The 22185-nt window shown below is 34.6% G+C and overlaps 1 protein-coding gene across 1 annotated transcript in view; it reads left to right on the plus strand.

Moving 5' to 3' along the window:
* The window catches only part of LOC135197478 (G-protein coupled receptor GRL101-like), a 367490-nt gene that overhangs the window by 119397 nt on the left and 225908 nt on the right, over window positions 1-22185 (plus strand). The window lies entirely within an intron of this gene.

Consider the following 22185-nt stretch of genomic DNA (forward strand, 5'->3'; position numbering starts at 1 on the left):
TCACATTCAAAAGGATTTGTGCTTAAGCCGCTGACAATAGATATAATGAACTGCGCGTGCCTAATTGTATTGTATTATTTCAAAGAAATAGGACAATTAGAACTACGTATACTAAATGTATGTGAGATTAGGACAAATATGAAAAAAATACTTTAGAATTTAGAGTCAAATTAAGACTAAAACATTTTCCGATTTCAGTTCGAATTCGTTTCGTTTTGCTAATATGTTTTGCTGTTACTTAATTGCAGCCATCTAAGGCATTTAGTGCAAATATTTATGAAAAAACTTATTATTGACAAAAAATTATATATGGTACAAAATTTAATTGCAATTTGTTGCCACATTCAAGTGTGAGCTTTTTCCGTGTTATATAAATTCCATTATTAGTATGGCAAATTACCGCAATTACATTTGCCAGACATGCGAATTAGCCTACTTACCCGAAATCTCTTCACCATTTGTACTTTCACTAGTTTGAGGAAGCCCCAATAACTTTACTAACATAATGGTCATTATCATCATCATCATCATAATCAGCATGAATCAAATCAAAATTCTCTCTATTTTGTTATCTCTCTTTACTTTCAGCCTGGATTTATGTCTGTTCAAGATCTTCATTTATGCCATTCTTACTAATATACTGGGCCATTCATTCTGTCTTTTTCCTGCTGCTTTTCATATCTACTGTCTTTTTCACTGACTCTCCCTCCTCCTCCTTGTCAGGATCTAAAGCATCTTAATCTTTGAGATGGCAGTCCGGTTTCGAGCTGCTGGAAACCATATCTTTTAATAACTTCCTGACTCGTACTAGGACCTTCCCACGGCACTTTGCCCCTCGATCTAAGCATTTTGTATTCACACGGTTTCAGTATGTAATTCATTTCTTACAACAATAGCCATGCTGCAGAGTAGTATAGTCATACGTAGCAATAATTTAGAAATCTCCCTTCACTTCATCCAGACTGACTCACTTTATCTTCTGACTTCCCTCGAAAAGCCTGATTCAGAGTGCAGTGGCCCAAGATAGAAATAAAAATGAAAATTCAACTATTTATGAGGCCTCCCCTTTCAGTGATCTTTAGCTGCTGCTGTAACATTAGTTGCATTCGAATATGCCGTTCTGAGACCACCCCCACACCTTTCCAATAGAATCCACGTTGGTACCCTCCTGACTACGTTTTCCTTTGTTTCCATCCCAGTCTCCATAAACTTTGTTTTAATTATGTCTTTATTCCACTCTTCCATGTTTTAAAACTTTCTGCCTCTTCATCTAACTCTGCTGCCAACATTAGGACCCCTGCGTATAGCAGGTGCCAGCGGCCTTCCTGTCTGGGTACCTGTAGAGCCTCCCACATTGCCTTGACGAACAGTTAGAGACCAAGACTGAGTAGTAATGGAAACCTACGTTAAATTCTTCTAATATAGCTGCTACTGTCTTCACCCAAGAACGTGTGCTATATGGCATAGTGTCATCACTAGCTCAGTGAATATTTCAAGTACCCCGTGCATCTTAGCGACCATCTGATTGTTGTCTTGGTACTCTGCCAAATACCTTCTCAAGATCCGCAAATATGGTATACGTTCTTCTTGTTTGCCTAATACTTCTCGTGAAAAAAGCTGCTTATTGTTGTTGATCTTACTGGCATGCAGCCAAATTGATACTTACGGATTTTAATCATTTTTCTTCATCTTTCCTCCAGCACATACTGCAGAATGGTCATAACAATCATATGTCATCTTATTCTGTTATAATTTCCACATTGTAGCACCTAACATTTTACCTTGTAAATTTTTATTGCCATGCTCTTTTCCAACCACTTGTGTTCTTAACAATATAGTTGCCATGTTTTTATGTATTCATCAGTAATCAGATCTGCAGCTGCTTTTATCAGTTCTCTTATTTCTGATGGGATGGGACTTCACTTTTATCTTTCCTCTGTGCCATGCTGCTGCATGTTCATGTAATGTTTGCTCTTGGTTAGTAGTCAGTGATAAGTGTTGTACAGTGAGACCTGAGGGTATGGAACCAATTTCCTGGAATTTGAGCAGGTTTTCAACAACATACTTGTACCCAGCACCCACATCACTTCGGGTTGAATTAACCGGGCACTGCAAGGGCTCTGATGTGTCTCTTTGGCATAGTACACACAGATTCCAGTTTGTTGGATTGCTAGTTTTCTTGGAGCAACTTGCTTCTACGTTATCTACAAGCTTATATTGCTTTGACATGGTTAGTTTTTGTCTATTCTAAACCACCACCATAATTGCACCACTGTCATTGTTATCTTGTTATTGTCTTGTTTTACCTGTAAAAAAGAGAAATGGGTCAGTATACGTTTATGTGGTGAATATTTTTGAAAAAAATCTTCCAACAGAAGCCATACATTATGCACCATTGTAGTAGATGCCATGGTAGACACTTTTATTGGTTATAGTAGCATCGAAATGATCAAAATTGATATCGATATCATAATAAATTGAAATATGGTGGCCATATATCTAAAATCAAAGGGTCTAATTAGTTGTCACATGAAACTGTGGACATATTGAGGTGTCGCTGGGATCCTCAGTACTATTCATTCAGATGCCAAGATTATACTTCCATGATGAATAAGGCTAAAGTTCAAAGCATCTGACAAAAAAGGCGGCCATATTGAAAATTGACTAATATGGCTGCCATATGATGCTAGTGACATGTTCACTGTTTCTGGCAACCTCAAAACTGTACATTTTGACACCAAGATTGTGATTCTATGATGAAGAATGCCAATGTTATGGGCATTTATTAAAAAGTGGCGGCCATTTTGGAAAAATTTCCATAACAGCCATCAGAGGTGGTTGCTGAAGTGGATCCACATCCAGAATTAATCAGTAGGGTCCAAAGGACCAGTGTGCCAAGTTTCAGCTTTTAACCCAAAGTGCACGATTTTTTGCTTAACCGCCCCACTATTATTAGCATGCCTTGAGGCTTCAGAAATAGTGTGTTTAGAATATTTAATCCTTGGCTCTAGCAAAATTTCACTACTTCAGCTCAGCGTAACTCTCCCAAGGAATGTCAACTCCCTCACATCCCTATAACTAATTCTGTCAGCTTCACTATGGCCACTTTGGTGTCCTCCTACCATTGTTATCTGTGGCTGTGGTTTCTTTTGTCATTACAACTGATTACATTTCGTCCCCCTTCCCCCCCAAAAAAAAAAATAATTCTTTTTATCTGCCTTCCCCATTTTATCATATCTCCCTCCCATTCTGCCATAATTCATATTTCTTTGTATGACCAGCCTCTGATTTTGGGCCAACTCATTTACATCTCACTTTTTATACAGCGAATGTCCATGTTTCTTTCAGTCAGTTTCGCAGCCACTTTACTGCTATTTCTTACGCTAGTGCCTACGTTTATTGAGTGAATTTTGTTATTGAGAATTCATGCCTTATCACAAGCTTTGTATACCCTTACAGACGAACTCGTCCCACTCACTCTGTCAGGGTTTGATACTGGCTGTTGACACGTCATTAGTTCATTTTCAGTTGCTAATTTCAGTCTATGAAGGTTTTGTGTTTACACTTACATCTGTGAATTTTGGTAATATGGAAAATGTCTGGTATGTAGTGTTGCTATGTGAGAGATTAAAAGATCGAACACCCATTGTCTGGCTAATCTTAGAGAACTGTATTATCCTTTGTTGGTATTTGCGACATACGACACACGGGTGCAAGATGAATTCTCTGCCATCTTCTTTAAGGGAGATAATTATTTCTGATATTTTTAGAGAGAAAAATAAGTTATCTTTGCTCTCACTCTCACAAATCTTCTTAACGTTTGGCAAAATCCCCAAATCTTCTTAACGTTTGGCAAAATCCCCATAGTTTATTAATTTTACCGTAATCTTCATATTTTACTTTTAAATATCTCGTAGGGTGTAATACATATTTAAGCTGTTTTTTATGCAAACTTCCCCCGTGGCAAAAGAAGGTGGTATTTAGGTTTAACTGATCTTGTTTATATAAATATAGAAGGTATTTGCAGCAAGTTTTCGGGTCATTTGCAGCAAAGACTCCATACTGATATTCAGATGTATCCCTTAAAGATATGCAGTTTGACAGTAATTTGCCTTAAATGTGTATAATAATTGTATAATTAAAACGAAATAATAATGCAGAGGATTTTTTTGGCGTAGTAAAATACAACAAAATGTATTTTTCCCAATGGCTTAGGCTCAAGTCAGATGACGAGTATGTCAAGCAAGTAGACATAACAAGAGATTAGGAACGGTAAACTGACAAAATTAAGAAAACGATTTGATATTAAGAAATGTGGAATAAGTAGGATTCCGTTCGTAATAACGATAATTACATCCGAGTGAAATTCAGTATCTTGTCGCCAACATTGCCGGTTATACAGTGGAGTTTTTGAAATTATCATAAAATCTCGAGAATATTTTTTCCTGTATTTTTGGCAGTTTTCACATTAAGCTGAAAGTTTTCCTCCATAACAGAGAAATTCCTTAGAGCAAATAAATAATTTTCTTTTCAATGTTAGTAGAAATTCATTTAATAGGTAAACCCTGGCAATGGAAGCTAATCGTAACCTTGAACGACTGTTCTCGGCAAAAGTCATCCAAAGTTTGTTTCCCATTTGGTAACTTACGTAAATTTACCCATTACATCTCCAATTGTAAGTTCCACTTTCCCTTTTGAATGTTTTATTGGTTCCGGGTGTGCAGATAGGATCAGTATGACGCACTGCGAGTTTAAAAGTTTAATGTGGAAAACAGTTTGTAGTTCAAAATAACCGAACAATTTCATAATTGCTCGTTTTTCTCTCCCGCATTACAAACGCATATAAACTCCAGAGTACCTGTGTAACCTCTCACATGCAAAAAACCATTAGTGCCCTAATATTTTTACAACGCCTATAGGGCAAAAAACTCACCGCCATACCCTGAAACATGCATCGAAGTGTAGGAGAATGATAACAGAATGCACAGCCATAATCTCATGAAAAAAGGACGGTTGAATAATCGAACATTGGTGTTTTTTTTTTTTCTTTTTTTTTTTGACATAAATTTATTTGCGGGGTACTTCTGAGTGTAATCATGATAAATACCAATAATTTGCGCATATAGATTTCTTGAACTGTTCTTGAGAATTAATGTTCTCTCTGGAATTTCTGATACTCATTTGGGATGAGAGCTGCTGGATCCTGTTTGATGATTTGTTTTCGGGTTTCCTGATAACGGTGACCGGTAATTTGACTCCTGGTAATTTGACTCCTGGTAATTTGATATCATTATGGACAATTATACATTCACGTCAGTGGACATAGCGGAAGACACAAAACAGAGGAAGACGTATTTCAGGCTATCAAAGAAAGCATATAGCCGAGGATTTTATCATTTTGTAAGGCGAATGAATTTTTTTTATTGTTAGGATAAAATTGATTTTCATAAAGTCAACTGAGTCGGTGATCCCATATCTTAATGATCAAATATAAAAAATCAGGAACAATTCATTCGATTTTATTTGATTAAAAATCTTGACATAAAAATTTCCTAGTATCTTACTTTAATCCACCCACACATTACAGTTCATTAAATAAATATTGTACTGTGCGCACCATTTGCGTTATGTAAGTCCTCTCCCTGATCCATTAGATAAGAGGATTTCAGTTACATAATATAAGTTCATTCTAAATCTTTCATATTGATATTAGTCTAGTCCCCTTGGTTCCGTAATCATGATAAATCGTGTGTTATTATAATATTTCTTCTTTGAAGGATCCCAGGGTGCGTATCACTTTCAATTTTAGTAATGGAAATTATAATCCCAACTTTCCGATGCGATTATTGAATACTTTCAACATAACGCACAAAGTATATATTATATTTAATATATCAAATGTAACACACCCTCGGATCCCTCAAAGAAGAAAAATTATAATTTTACAGGATTGACCATGATTATGGAGTTTTTCTAAAAAAAAAACCCTGTATAGTTATCTATGCATAGGCTTATCTGAAAATGTGTGTATTCCGTCAGACTTAATCCCAAAAGGATACGTTCATCAAAAGTTCTAGCAACTGTAATTTGTCGTTAAAAGTTGAATGCCTTTTTTTTCTGAACTTAGATATCACAATTTTTATATAATAATATGTAATTATTGCCATAGGTAATCAGTAATCTGTCTTACGTGCTTGTTATATATACAATACAATATATATATATATATATAGATATATAATTATATATATAATATACATATATATATATATATATATATGAGATATATATATATATATATATAGTATATATATATATATGCCAGGATGTATTGACCGGAAGGTGGAGGACAGTTGAAGACATATATATATATAGATCCCAATATTATATATATATATATATATATATATATATATATATATATATATAGATGCCAGGATGATTGACCGGAAGGTGGAGACAGTTGAAGACAATATATATATATAAAAATATATATATATATATATAGATATATATATATATATAATATATATATATATATAGGTAGTATGTATGTATATATATATATATATATATATATATATATGTATATAAATATAACTATGAACACGTGAGCACATGTTCACAGAAATAAAATTTTGATTCACATAATGGTGGAACCCGTCTCCCAAAGGACGGGTCAGGGCACTACCCATTGACCCATGAAGGTAGAAAAAGAAGTTCTCTTTTAAGGGAAAATGACAACTATTTAGTCCAACACAATACATTCTGGGTGAAGCCACGACCGACTGGTTTCACTTTAGTCCCTAAGGGATAGTGCGAAGGATATGCCCAAGACACCTCCATCTTCCTTTCATCATTATCTCACAAACATATTGAAAATCTGTAATTTGTAACTATCCTGCCATCTGAATCCTAATATTCTTAAAGCTTTATTCTGAAATCAATAACTTTTATATAAGGTTTCATGGTCGTACCACGCACACACATATGTATATATTATATATATATATATATATATATATATATATAGTATATATATATATATATATATATATATATATATATATATCTATATATATATGTATATATATATATATATATATATATATACGTATGTATATATATATATATATATATATATATATATATATATATATATATGTCTACTTATCCGTCTATCTGCCTAACCATATACCAATCTATCTTTTTCCTGTATGTATATATATTATATATATATATATATATATATAGTATAGTATATATATATATATATATATATATATATATATGTATACTTATCCATCTATCTGCCTAACCATATACCAATCTATCTTTTCCTGTATGTGTATATATATATATATATATATATATACATATATATATATATATATATACATATACAGATAGGGAAAGATAGATTGTTATATGGTTTGGTAAATAGATAGATAGGTACGTAGATAGATACTTATGTAGGTAGATAGATTCGTCGATATTTGTGTGTTTGTGTATTTTAAAAAGCAGCTGTAGTTGAAAAGTAGGCGAGTGCTTCTGTGAGGTAAAAGAATTTCTCTCGGTAGAAAGGTGATCGATGGCTTGCTTAGCTTATCGTTCATTACCAGCTTTTCCATTAAAATTTCATGCGGTAGTTTTGTATGAATTTAGTTTTTTTTTAACTTCTCAGTTCCATAAAGCAGTTTTTCTTCAAAAGAACTCTCACTTGGATAACTGTAGTAACCATGTACATAAACTCGTTAAAACATTGTAATTATTTTGACTCGAACAGAAGTTGTAAGATCTCTTGCTTAAAGCCTAAGATGCTGCAGGATTTAAAAAGAAGAAAGAATATATTAATACAAGGATTTTTTATTATCTAGTCACACTCGTCTTTTATTTAAACCATACTGTTCTCATTTATTAAACCCATAGTTTCCTTTCCTTATCATTCCTTATTTTCTCAATCAAAATCCTGCTTTATATTGTTCAAAGCATGTCTTTAAAAAAATATTCATAGTAGTATGAGTCTTGAAAGGGAGAAACGAATCACAATTATGTATGTAGGTGTACATTTTGGAATGGGGAATCGAACAGATTCCCGAAAGCTTTCTATAGTGAAGTATTTTTAAATATAAGTACCCATACATAACTGGCGATTTGTTTCCACAAGCATTTCTTTATCTTCCATACTTGTTGAAATTTACGCATAATACAAATCCTCATTTATATATGCATCGGTAAAGGAGCATCTCACTTTCAGTTCTATCAGTTCGTGGCCTCTTTCCTTTCTCAATTTTACTCGTAGCTCCTCTCCTTTTCCATTTTTCCATTTTTCGACTTCTATTTTTTCCTTCCAGGCAACTACAGTAAATGCACTTTATTGGACAACATCTGTCTTTGTGCCTTGTCTGCCAAGACCCATTCATTCATTGCTATGCATCTCTGCATTTTCCTTCCAAAGTATATACGCGTATATACACCTTTAAACACCAAGACACCTAACATTTTTTCCATTTGCTTTGCCCTTGGCTGCCATTTTCGTCCTTCTCTGTACATCCACATGAAACAATGTTTTTTTCCAGCCTCAGACTTCATCTTCCAGCATTTTATTGCTTTTATTCCCTTGTCGTTGATTCCTCGACCCACGTGTACCCCTTGTGTTTTACATAACCATCATATGCTTCTGCTTTAATTTCCTTAATCTAAGTTATTCTTACCCTTCTACTGATGTGGTATTCTTAATCCCTTCATATCAGAGTTACTTTGAAAACATCCCTAAAATTTTTATTTATCTTCAATTTTGCTTCAAGTAAAGACATCAAATAAATGTTCAGCCAAAACATTTTCATGATTACATCATTTAACTTGCTTTTCAATCTATTCAGAACCAACATATAATCCAAAAGCCTTTTCTTCACCTTTTTATTTACCCATATGCAGTTATCGACATTAATTTAAACTTTCAAAGTTGTAACAACCAAGCCCCTTTCTGACACTTTTACTTCAGCATATTTTCTCTGGAAGTTATACCATCTTTTACTTTCTGCTACCTATCTTTGCTTCAAATTTCGCTGCAAAACAACTTTTTCTCTTCCTCCAAACCAAGCCATATTCTCACTGCCCCAAAAGACCTTAAATTGCTTACTATCTTTCCACATTCCTATTAGGCTATGTGCATACTTTTGTAATCACTTTTTCTCTTGCCATATCAGATCTCACTCATATAATCTTGGAACTAACAAAGTTAGAATCCCTCACTCTTCCCCAGTCTAGTTTGTGCTTTATCCCTAGCTCTGCATGCCTCGTCCACCCCAGCAACGCTCACTTTCATTTTCTTAGTACTGCACGCCTTGCCATTTCACTTTTGTCTGAGAGCAAAGTAGTAAAAATGTAGAAGTAATGATAAGTGGCTGGAAAGTTTTTGAAAAAATACTTATTTCATTTAAGCATACACACGGCGTTCTCCTCCTTCTCTCTCTCTCTCTCTCTCTCTCTCTCTCTCTCTCTCTCTAGAATTCTCCTTCGTTATACACACACACACACACACACACACATATATATATATATATTAATATACTATATATATATATATATATATATATATATATATGTATATATATATATATTATATATATATATATATATATATATATATATATATATATACACACGCGCGCCCACACATTATTATTGCTTACTTTTTATAAGTCCGAACTGGATTACTGTCGCCAATACCGTGATTGGATAATGGATATATGTGATTCAATTTAATCTTTGCATCAAACTGGAAAGTTTATTGACGCCTTTTATTGTTGGCTTTTATTTGTACATCAATATAGTTTTATGAACAAATGGCTTAATTGAATAAAAATGCGAGAGAAGTGCTGTCGGGTAATACTCGTTTTCGTGGATGAATTTCATTGAACATGATGACGAGAACTGTAATTTATTATGTTTATTATTCAGTGTTTAAGTCGAGAATTACCAGTATTAATAATCCACAACTAAATTTGTTTCGTAATCCTATAAATTACGCTTCGATTAATCATCTTGGAAGAGAAAGGGATTGTTACACAGTAGATCTCAAAGTTTGATCGGTTAATTTTCATTTTTACCTCTGAGAACGATCTCTCTCTCTCTCTCTCTCTCTCTCTCTCTCTCTCTCTCTCTCTCTCTCTCCTTTGTTATTTTTGAAGTGGGTGATCTCATAGCAGTTTTTAATGATAGGCTTTGCATTTGTCGATGAGAAGGTGTTTGCAAAAGAAGCAGACATCTATAGGAAAAAAATACAATATTATATCGAAATAGCCAATGCCTGTCATCATTATTGTACTTTTATCAATGGTGATGACAAGAGAGGTGGGGACCCAAACGCAAATAAGTCATGGCTGTGTTTGTATGTGTAAGAGAGAGAGAGAGAGAGAGAGAGAGAGAGAGAGAGAGAGAGAGAGAGAGAGAGAGATTCAAATTACGTAAGGTATTTGGGTTTTGGAATTGAATTCATCACCTGAAAAGCAAAACTGAACTATATGTACGTTACACGGGAGCCATTATAGAATTCATAAACCACGTGATTGAAAAACAAAGAGCTTGTCCTTAGAGAGAGAGTGAGAGAGGAAATAGTGACTAATCAGGAATGCTGACCATAAAGAGGCATGAGAGGCACAACAACCGGTTCTCTCCAGGGCTGTCGCAGAGGGGCAATGCGATTATGTCAGCAGTTTAGATTGCTGCCCGATAGGGATTCAGCGGGCATAGAAAGAGTGAATATAAATAAGAAAGAAAGACGAAAGTGATCACAGCAGATAAGTGGAGGTATGACGTAGATAGGACGTAATGTTCAGTATGACTTGGCTATGAAGTCAGATACTTCTGTCCGAAGCTCTATAAAAGGAGAGGGGGAAAGAGGTTGGCAGAAAGGAACGAAGAAGAGGTTTGACGTGAAGTGTCAACGTTTCTCTTCTCGGTGTGTGCAAGTGACCAGGTTTCTCTTTCAGTGTCGAGGCGTGACATAGAAATTTTCGTAATTTGTTTCCCTGTGAGAAATTGATCTTAGGTTGCTGCCCACGGTCTCGAAGGCAGCGTTGACCCGAGGGAAGCAGCGCATATGATTTGGTGCAAATCTAAAGATAAGTGTGGCGATAAATGAGGAAAACCACACCAGACGGTGATTAATATTGAAGAATAGATTTTCAGTTAGAAGGCACTAACTCAATTCCTGCAGCTACGTTACCATAATTATTAATCAGTATCTAATATATATATATATATATATATATATATATATATATAATATATATATATAGATATATAATTATAGAACCTAATAAATTACTTTTTCGTCACACTTCGACGACGTTTGTCACTACAAAGCCGAAGAGAGCGTCTCGGTGGCGTGATCGGTATGGTCTTGGCCTGCCACTGAGTTTGATTCTCGGGCATTCTACTGAGGGGTTAGAGATGTGTGTGTATTTCTGGTGATAGAAGTTCACTCTCGACATGGTTCGGAAGTCACGTAAAGCCGTTGGTCCCGTGCACTGGTTCCATGCAACGTAAAAGTAGGTACCATACAAACAAACAAGGCCGAAGAACCATATAAAGAACAAAACACCACATTCCCTACATAATATCAGAATGATTCCACGTCAACCGCCTGAGCAGAACGTAGTCGAGTGGTTCACGTGACTTCGTTCTGATTTTCCGAATGCGGCGGGATCTTAGGCTTTGTGATAAAAGGCTTATCCAAATAGTGGAAGGAATCCACAGGTTGAGAGGCATTGTGGTTATTATAATTACAAACACACAAACACACACACACACACATATACATACATATATATATATATATATATATATATATATGTATATAATATAATGATATATATATATATATATATGTGTGTGTGTGTGTGTGTGTGTGTGTGTGTGTGTGTGTGTGTGTAAAATCATTAAGCTACATGGAGTTACATGGAGTCGTTGGAAGGTACTGTGTCGAGTATTTGTGACGGTTCGGTACCAATCCGTTTATCACTTATAATTCCCCACTGGGGATATTCCCGAAGTACCGTGAATTGGATGTTAAATATCATTTGTAGCTTAATGATTGTATATAACTTCAATATGCTGTGATGAAAAATTCATATATATATCCTATATATATAAATGTACTTTGTTTGTATAATAAATACATTTATATTATATATATATATATATATATATATAATATATATATATATATATATATATAGCACACAGATTCACTAATATGTAAACATCCCACATTCTCAGAAGCTAATTGAAATACCAACGTTCATTAGCAAAATGAATTGCAGTAATTAGCTTTTGCTGACTTAGTTAATTAGAGATGGGAATAAAATCCTTTTGATAAGAACACTGAACTGCCAATGAAAATTTGATTTTTGAGTGTTTACACAAATTAGTTTGTGTATGTCAGGATAAAGGGAAAAGAGTAATTGAAATTGTAGGATCATTTAAGAGATCACAAATTCAGTTTCAGTTTTCTGATTTTCAATTCACTGAACAAGATGTGATTCAGATTCATTTCCGTAATTGCTATCAAGCAAGTACATGTTCAAATCATCTTGCATGTTTTGATATTAGTTTTTTCCACTATCGCCGTTCCCCGATAATCCATATTAACCAGTAATTAAGTAATTAACATCGGAGCTTTTGATGACATAAAGGTGTCTCTGCTATTATAAAGGACCTACATACCTGTATTTATAATTTCCTGAATAAAACCAAATAAATGTATAAATTAAAATGACCACTTGCGAAGCAAATGCCGTACAGTTATTCTAACTGACCTCCACGATAAACACATCTACGTACCAATGCTCGTTTAAAGTATTATGGAAGAATTTCCGGTTTCTTGAATAAAACTTAATCACCACAAACAAACAAACAAAAATGTCAAACATGATATTTTTTCTTGGTGAAGTAGTTTCCAGTAATGAGCAGTTGCTTCAAGGCCCTTCAAAACAGGAGTATGTGTTACTTTTACCTTAAAATACTTAATCCTGGAGGAGAGCCATTTGTAAAAATACATACTGTCTCATATTTGCTGGATATGCCTCGCAAAATTCCGATCAGCAGTATGTCGACCTCCTTTACACATATATTTCCTCATATGTATCTTGCAAATAAGAACACATTTTTCAGGATATTAAAGCCCCTTTAACACTATTTCGGTACTTTTTCTAGCCAGAGCTTCCTACAATGAGTCTCCATCTTCTTTTTCAATCTAACTTATCCGAATCATAAATGATTTAACCTAAGGATTTAGGGTAGAATCCTACCTAGGGAAGATGCACTAATTATATTTAAAACATCATTGGTGTAGGTTATCGTAGGATAAAGTTAGTCCGATATTAAGGGGTATTATGGGTAAAGGTCTTTAAGTATATCAAAGTAACGTTTGTATAAGAGACAAAACAATGTATAATGTATATATATGTATGTTTGTACAGTATGTACCTATAATATCATTATATATATATATATATATATATATATATATATATATATATATATATATTATATATATATATTAATATTAAAATCATGATCAGTACCCATGAAACATGAAAAAAAATATCCATACGTAAGCTTGTTGTTTTTCGCATTCTGTCAGTTATATTATAATATATATATATATATATATATATATATATATATATATATATATATATAGATATATATATATATATATATATATATATATATATATATATATATATATATATATATATAGTATATATACACAGCCGAGCCAATTGGAGTCAAATAAAGAGGTACCATATCAAAATATCTGCGTTTTGCTGTTTTGTTTCATCAGTTAGAGAGGTTAATGATTAAATTAACCTAATTTAGTATAAGTTTATGACTGCGTTATCTATATTAGAAGGTGGTTGAAAAAGGAAATTGACTTCAAGATACAAAAATTAGAGAATGGGAATTAGAAATTTTTGAGGCTGAGGTCACTGAGGCTGGAAGGAATTAGCTTAATTTCGGGCTCACTCGAGGATTTCTACAAATTGGATAGTTGAGCAGTGAAATGATGTTACAGCTTAATTAAAACAAAATTTAAATGCTGTTGTCAAGTTGGTCAGCCCAAAAAGAAAGAAAGGCTTTTGTAATTTATTTATAAGTTCGTCTACCGAATGGACAAGTCCCGCGTCTTTCTTTCGTTAAGTCTTCAGACTATGAAGCCAAGAGGGCTCCAAAGGAAAATGTGCTTGAATAAATAATTATGAGGGAATAGAATATTAAACCAATATTCTTGGAATTTAGGAGACGTCAGGAGAGAGCAGGAGTGAATTTTATGCATCAAATATAACAAACTCGTTTACGTCCATGCCACAGGTCATCATTTAGAAATAGTTTCATCGCAAAACATTCTAAAACATTTTCGTAAGATAACAACTTTTTGAGCAATAGAGGAAGCAATACTACGTCTATGCTTTTCAAATATTACACCTGAAATCCTAAAACTGTCACTACCATTTAAAACTGTATCATTTAAATGTGAATCAGGAGTCGAAAAGCTACTTCTTCCAAAAGGTGCACACGTGCCACTTAGCTATCGTCGTATCCTGGTCATAACCCCTACTTGTCTCCTCATCCGCTCACCACATTTGATAAGTTCTGATCCTCAGCAATTTTCTATTTTGGTTTGCTCACTGAGCTTCACTTGGGTACATGTCGACCCCACACTTCGACACCATTGACTTAATCCGGGATTAGTAAATGAAATCCGATGGCGCCTTTTTGCCGATTTGATTATAACTCGAAGTTGCTGCATTTTTTGCAAGAGGTGAATGTCACTAACTGTGATACGCACCAGAATGACAACCATCATAGCAGTGGTAATAACATATACAGTAAAACTATAACATGGTTGCCAAGAGGTCGCGAATTCTAAATTCACTTGATGGTAACCCTTCATCATATTACATGTAAATATCTCACTGACATACAAAGAAGTAAGTAATATCCTTAAGGTCAAACTGAAACTAAATACTATACAAGAATCATAAGGCTAGGTTTGTTAACTTCAGTCCAATCTCCTTGAATTATTGCATCCGTTCTACCTGAGGTATTCGATGCGAGGTTACCTAAATGGTAATTGCTTTGCACCTTTGTGTCTCACTGATTTATCTATATTGCGTTCGCTTTTCTGTCAGAGGAAAACGTGAATGAGGTCTCTCCCTCCCTCCCCCACCCTCTCTGTCTCCCTCCGCCACCGTCTTTCTCGTACAAGCCCTTGCATGCTCTTGTAAGTATCTTTGCAAGATACCGTGCTGACTTTTTTCAGTCTGTTTGATTCCCTTCGAAATAATTAGCCTCCCGGACAGAAATGGGAAGTCGGAATAAAATAGCATCCTAGCAACGGTGAGCGAAAGCATTCACGGGATCATGAGCGTCACGAAGAAATCATTAATAACCCTCCTCTTCCTCACCCCGTAAATATTTCCTTGCAATATTCAACCGACCTTCGTGGAGTTTTACACCTGGCCTTTAAGGCTTTAACGTACTTTTTTCACCCCTCTGTAACTCATTTACTAATCGCTCAACTTGATGACGCTTTAAATCGACCTTTATGGAATATGCCCATGCTTTTTATTGCATAATAGCCAGATAATATCATTAACCGCTACGACGAGCTTTGGCATATTTACAAGAGCTATTTGCAGCTATTTACATGTTTACTAAAAATATGTAGACAATGAATAAAAATATCGAAAGGTGCAGAAATAGGCATTGAAACTGCAAGTTAATTTTATCACGCTTTTGTTACAGTTCGCCAAAATTGCTTATTTCCAGATACCACATGACAAATGTTGCCAAGTGCCTTAAAGTCACCTGTGAAATGCAGACTTTCAAAGATATGAAAATACCAAGTTTCATCATGTATATTTTACGGTCTTAAGAAAATACATTACTTGAATGCAATCGATTACTGTTGCAAACTTTATATTGTACAGGAAAAAAATTTAACTGGGTAGGTTTGAAATTATCTCAGAAAGAATCTGTTTAACATAAGACCATCATAAAGGTAAAAAATGCAGGGACCAGATTTTGATGACCACAGGCTTAGACCGCGGTGCAGAAAATATAGAAATAAACTGGATTTTTTCATATCTGGTAATACAGGAAAACTGCTGATATCTATATATTCACGACTGAATTCGTTTTCTGTAACAGGGGTTGGTTCCAGAGGTAAAACAGTAGTCACTGCCCCATTCATAATTTTACCGCCGAATTTTAGATGAACCCCTTTGCATAAAATCCCGTAACATAAGTCACTTCAAATACATATACTGCAAGCTCATCAGCAGCACATCGAAACCCACTACTGATGGTGCGCCATTCACTAAATATGCCCGAATTTTGCGCTTCCCTAATATTAAGGCACCTTCCTTTCAAATACGTCTTGCATGCCATCTATCCAGCGCTTTCTATGTCTTCCATTCTCCCCTCATTCTCGGAATTACACATTATTTTCACACAGTTCATGCTCGCCGTTCTTTTCATAAGACCAACCCATCTCTATACACCGATAATTTCTTTCACCAAAGATGATTTCCTTATCGCTTTTACACACCCCAACATTTTTTACCCTTGCAGTTCCTCTCAGGCGGAAAATACTAGACAAACAGGTGTTTTCATTCACATCAGCATCCACACTCGGTTCCCATAAAGGTGAGGTGGTTCAAAAGTCCTTTCATGTAGTCATAGAACATGGATATGTTAATCATTATTGAAAATTAAAAAGATGGAAACAAAAGTTCTTATTTGAGATCCAATGAGTCTTTAACATTAAATCAGGTTCACCTGAACTGAACTGAAATAATCATAACCAGTATTAATCATAAGCAGGAGAATTTGATATGTAAACATTCCCTCTGAACCTCTGAATATTATTAGATATCAGTCATCCCTATTCAATGAAATGTCAAGTCCTAGACACAGTTGGTCATCTGACATACCCAACGCTTCCAAAATAGCTTCAGTTACAGACTTGGATCTCAGCATTGATACGTCTGGGTGTCTTTTGGGACATGGGAAAACTTTTAAACACAGAAGTAATAGCAAAGATTAATTCTTACAACGGGGCTGCAAGATTGTTGTAGTCGTAGTTGAACGAAAGCTCTTCAGTTGTTGATAGAGAAAGCAGGAGAAATTGGGTAGTGAAATGGGTAGACTGGCAAATAAATAGGTGATAACTCTGAATACAGATACGAATAGAATGCTACAGATGACAAGGATGTCCAACAACAAATCGAATACTGGTGGGGCTCTGGAAGAATGATTGGATTGAAAAAGTCTATAACGTCTGAAGATAAGTAGGAAAGGTAAAGAAAAAGTGTGGTTTTAGTATATAATTCTACAGGTAAAAATTATTTTGAAGAAATCAACGAATCATATATTCATATACAGTTTGAAAACTGTTTCGATGATGCTTCTCGGAAAATGTCACCATTTGAGAATATGCAAACGTTACCAATTCCTGAAATACCCATCTCTTTACTATTTAATTGTCAGCTATACTTATAATTCACTCGTTTGTAATAATAATTACCTGTATATAAATGTTGTACATATATAGGGTTTACCTTGCTTTTTTATATTATCTTAGCCAGTTACTCAATACACAGTTGTGTCTGAGAGGTAATTACTAATGTTATAGTCCAGTATCTTAAAATTATTAAATGTGTGCGCCGGTAGATGCTAGTACTAATCACCGAAAGCAATGTTTTATGATCCATATTTAGTTCATTTTATGTATTTTACTACATGTAATATATATTAACAACCTAAAATGAAGGAATTCCTTTTCAGGAATATAAAAAAACCGTATCCTGTTACAGATTGTAATCTTCATTTAATGTTATTTGCATACACACGCACTCACGTACACACACATACACACATATACAGTATATATACATCGAACTACAAATGTCCTTTAATATCTAATTCGGTCTACCTCGGAATTAATATATTTTCATATATGTTTAACCGAGGGGGAATTTATTGAGCGATAATAGAATTGGCGATCGACAGGCGCGAACCATCGACCTCTCAATTCCAGGACTGGCAGTAAAGCCCCAGTTCACTTCCAGTCCTGGAATTGAGAGGTCGATGGTTCGCGCCTGTCGATCGCCAATTCTATTATCGCTTAATAAATTCCCCCGCGGTTAAACGTATATGAAAATATATTAATTCCGAGGTAGAGCGAATTAGATATTAAAGGACATTTGTAGTTCGATATATGTATATGAATCACGGTAATGTGATAGACTTATACTGTGTATATATATATATATATATATAGTATATATATATATATATATATATATATATATGTGTGTGTGTGTGTGTGTGTGTGTGTGTGTGTATGTGTGTGTATATATATATATATATATATAATAAACTTGAGAAAATTCAAGACGGAAGTTGGTTGCACACACACATATATATACTATATATATATATATATATATATATATATATATATATATATAATTTTCAAATTGTATATTATATATATATATACATTATGTATTATATTTAAAATGTAAGATCTGAACAGACTGGCGGAAAATTGGAAATGGTTGGGCTATGTGGCTGCTGAGAGTTGAATCAGTGTAGTGAAGAAGTTGAGGAAAGGAAAAGCATAGTTAGTTGATGGGATTACAAATGAGATACGACGGTATGGTGGTCAAAGTATTATTGTTTGGCTATCCAGATTGTTGTGAGGTATTTTTATATAAAAAAAAGTTCTAAGGAAAGATGTATGAAGAATAATTGTTACTGCATTAAGCCAAGATACAGGCTACTGTAAAACTTATGGAGGCATTCTTGATTTATCTTCCTGGCTAAGAAGTATGGCAATATTATGATTGAGAAAGTAAGACATGTCAGAGGTGCTGGTAGAAGAAAGACATTTTTGGACAGGGAAGAGGAAGTGTTGATAAATGTTGTTGTGAAAATTTTTGTGAAAAGCTTTATAGTTAGAGAAAAATTTGTATGTGGGTCAGATCGACTTAGGAAAGATATGAACGTTGAACTCTGTATGCATAGTCAGGGCCCTGAGGCGAGGTGGACTGAATACTTCAAAATGGAAGGATGTTTCGTTTAAACGTTGCCGTATAATAAAAGAAAATGAGATTTTCTCTGTGAGCAGTTCGGAACAAGTGATATATATTTTACAAGCTTCAGCCCAGTCCAGTTAATTTCATGTTGCAGGTATAGGAGGTAGAACTGCTCGTGAGGAAGGTTTGAATAAGAAAAGAAATGTAAAATGAAAGTCTCCACTTTCTTGTTTGGAATAGTGCACTCTTCTTCAGCCACTTTTTGATAGCCTTCTAGATGCTAATATGTCAAAGGCTATTTACCTAATCAGTATTTCCACTTATCTCTTATTTCTACAGGTACGTTTTTGGCCATAATTCAAGTGAGATTTAGGAGTAAGCTCCTCCCTCTCTTAGGTGGCCCTTGCTATCACTTCTCACATTTGGTGTAGGAACTGTTGACAGTCGGAACCTTTCATACGCTGCTTGGGAGGACTGTCGATTCTTTCCTGGTTAAAACCAACTCATTTTCCTTCTTGCTTCTAATCTGTGTCTTAGCTAGGTCTGGCTTACAGACGCACAGGAATGGAACGACACCAATAGTTCCATTTTCACGTAGGAAATGAAGAGAGAGACCGTGTTTCGTGAAACAAGGACCACAACGTATATCAGTGATTGCCAGCTGATAGATTTGCGCTTGCAGTTTTAAGAAAAATTCATTAAATCCGAAAACAAATCGCTGTTATGGGAACCATTTTTGGTAGCTGGAGATCCCGTCCCTTAATAATGCTGTATTTGTGTATCTATTTCTCTGACCTTGGAGCCCTCTTCGCGTATGTGCATGGAAAATGAATATGTATAATTTTTCCCAAAGAATTTTCTTTCGTGGATTTTTATTCAACAATATCCCCCCACCTCAACCCCAGACCGTTTCAAAATTCCACCTGCTTTTAAATTGCCCCGAGGCACAATAGAAGGCGAAAAAGATGGGATAACCAAAGAATTTCTGCGGCTGGCAGGTTCAGTGAAGAGAAATGATTACCGTTTATTTTTGAAACTCAAATATTGTGGGAATGTTTTCAAAACATTAGAATCGTTTCCTTCTCGGGATCGCTTTCAGGACACTGCGTCGAGGATCTTCCATTTTGGTTTCATCTAACCATTTTTCCCCCATCGGTAGGTCATATCTAGACTTTCTTGAGAATAAATTAACTGTTACTTACAACTAGTTTGCAATAATAGAGTAGGAGATGATAGTGTGAAAAATGTATATTTGTTGCTTAATATACTTCGTCTTAAAAATGATAAACAATATTGTAATTCATATTTTAACGTCTACTTGAAGCGCTGATGGATGTACTCTCTCTCTCTCTCTCTCTCTCTCTCTCTCTCTCTCTCTTTGTGTGTGTGTGTGTGTGCGTGCGTGCCGTGGTTTTCCCAACAAAGTGTAATATGTAAGCGTCTTAAGAACCCATAAAATTTTATTGATATTGTTTCTTATTTTGAACCCTCCAATTCTAACCTATTTTTTTTTAAATATAGGGACGCTCATGTTAAGGAATTTCTTACCCCACGGAACAGTATTATCGTAAGTAGACGACCCATTAAAACTAACTGCGTTTACATCCTTCCAAAATTGTGGTGTATCGGCGGTGTCATTTTGCTTCCATCTCTCTTTTATTTATTTATTTAATTATTTATTTTTGATGAAGCATATTTTGACAGTACTTTGATCGTTTGATAACATGATATTGCTATTAAGTAAACGGGTGTCGCTGCAATCATTCATAATTTTCTCAAATTCTGCGGCGTGTTTAGTCTTGATGTTGCATAAGCTGAAGCGATAAGGCATTATATTCCTCGGCAGAGGGGCAAAATATTTTGTTGTTGCTCCTTATTTATCATATTTAATATGTTTGACAACTATATGAAGCACTGGTTAAATCGTTGACTAGTTTCCAACCTGTATGCAATGTGTGTGCGATAAAGTTGCCGAAATGTATTCATGACATGTTTTACTGCAGTGTGGACCTCTATACCCTGACGTTTGATTGTAGGGTGAGGGAAGTGAATCATAGAATAAGAAGTAAAGAAGGTAAAAAGGTTCCTGCAAAATGATCCGAGGAGGGATGCGTATGAAGGCATCAGCTGGAATGTTTTATAGGTTTTTAAATGAACCCTTTTGAGGTGTGTGTGTATGTGTGTGCGTATGTGTGGTGTGTGTGTGTGTGTGTGTTGTAAAGCCAAATTAGGAAAGAGAGGAAGCTGTTTAAATTCATTCGTTTATAGTATAAGTGTATTAAGAATAATTGAAGCATGAGAAATATAGAGATATAACAAAGATATGCCGAAAGGTTGCCATAGGTTACAAGGGTGATTTAAGGCCTTCTGATCACGTAAAGAAGAATGATGGACGAAAAGTGTATCTAATATGAACTTTTGGGGGGGAACGAATGGAGTGAGATGGAACAAGGCGCAATTCGACCTCCCGCTTACTCGGGACGCGTGCCCTGAAGCATAAGTTGCAAACATTATATTCCTAACTTGACATGAAGCGATCTTCGTAAAATTAATATTCATAATTAGTATTGTTCATACTAACAACAAGGATCAAATAAAAAGGACACAAATTAAAACCTATATTTTCAGCTCTCAGTGGAAACACAAAATAATTGAACAGAAATGTAGCCTCTAAATTCAAAACATCATAAAAATTAAAACATGCTAAAATATACAGTCAAATATCCCATTCTTTCACCAACGAAAATTTAAATAAATACGATATATTTTAGTAGAAATAATTTTTATGTACTGTTTAACATGCACAGTATTTAGTTTTTTACATTTTCATTCTAATAAATGAATCATAAATATCCTATCTTAAAATTCGTGTGTCCCTAACTTAACCTTTTAAGGTTTTCCTATGTTGGGATTTAGATATATTTTTTTCTTCGTTTTTTTAAGTCGTTTCCGTCGGTAACCTCTAGCTATTGTGCTTATTGATGAGTATATTTCCAGTGATAAAAGGATAATACATCCTTTTGCACTATTTGTTTTCCGTAAATGAGTCTTAAAGCTGTCTCACTGG

The sequence above is a fragment of the Macrobrachium nipponense genome, chromosome 21, assembly GCF_015104395.2.
Source record: "Macrobrachium nipponense isolate FS-2020 chromosome 21, ASM1510439v2, whole genome shotgun sequence".
Lineage (NCBI taxonomy): Eukaryota > Metazoa > Arthropoda > Malacostraca > Decapoda > Palaemonidae > Macrobrachium > Macrobrachium nipponense.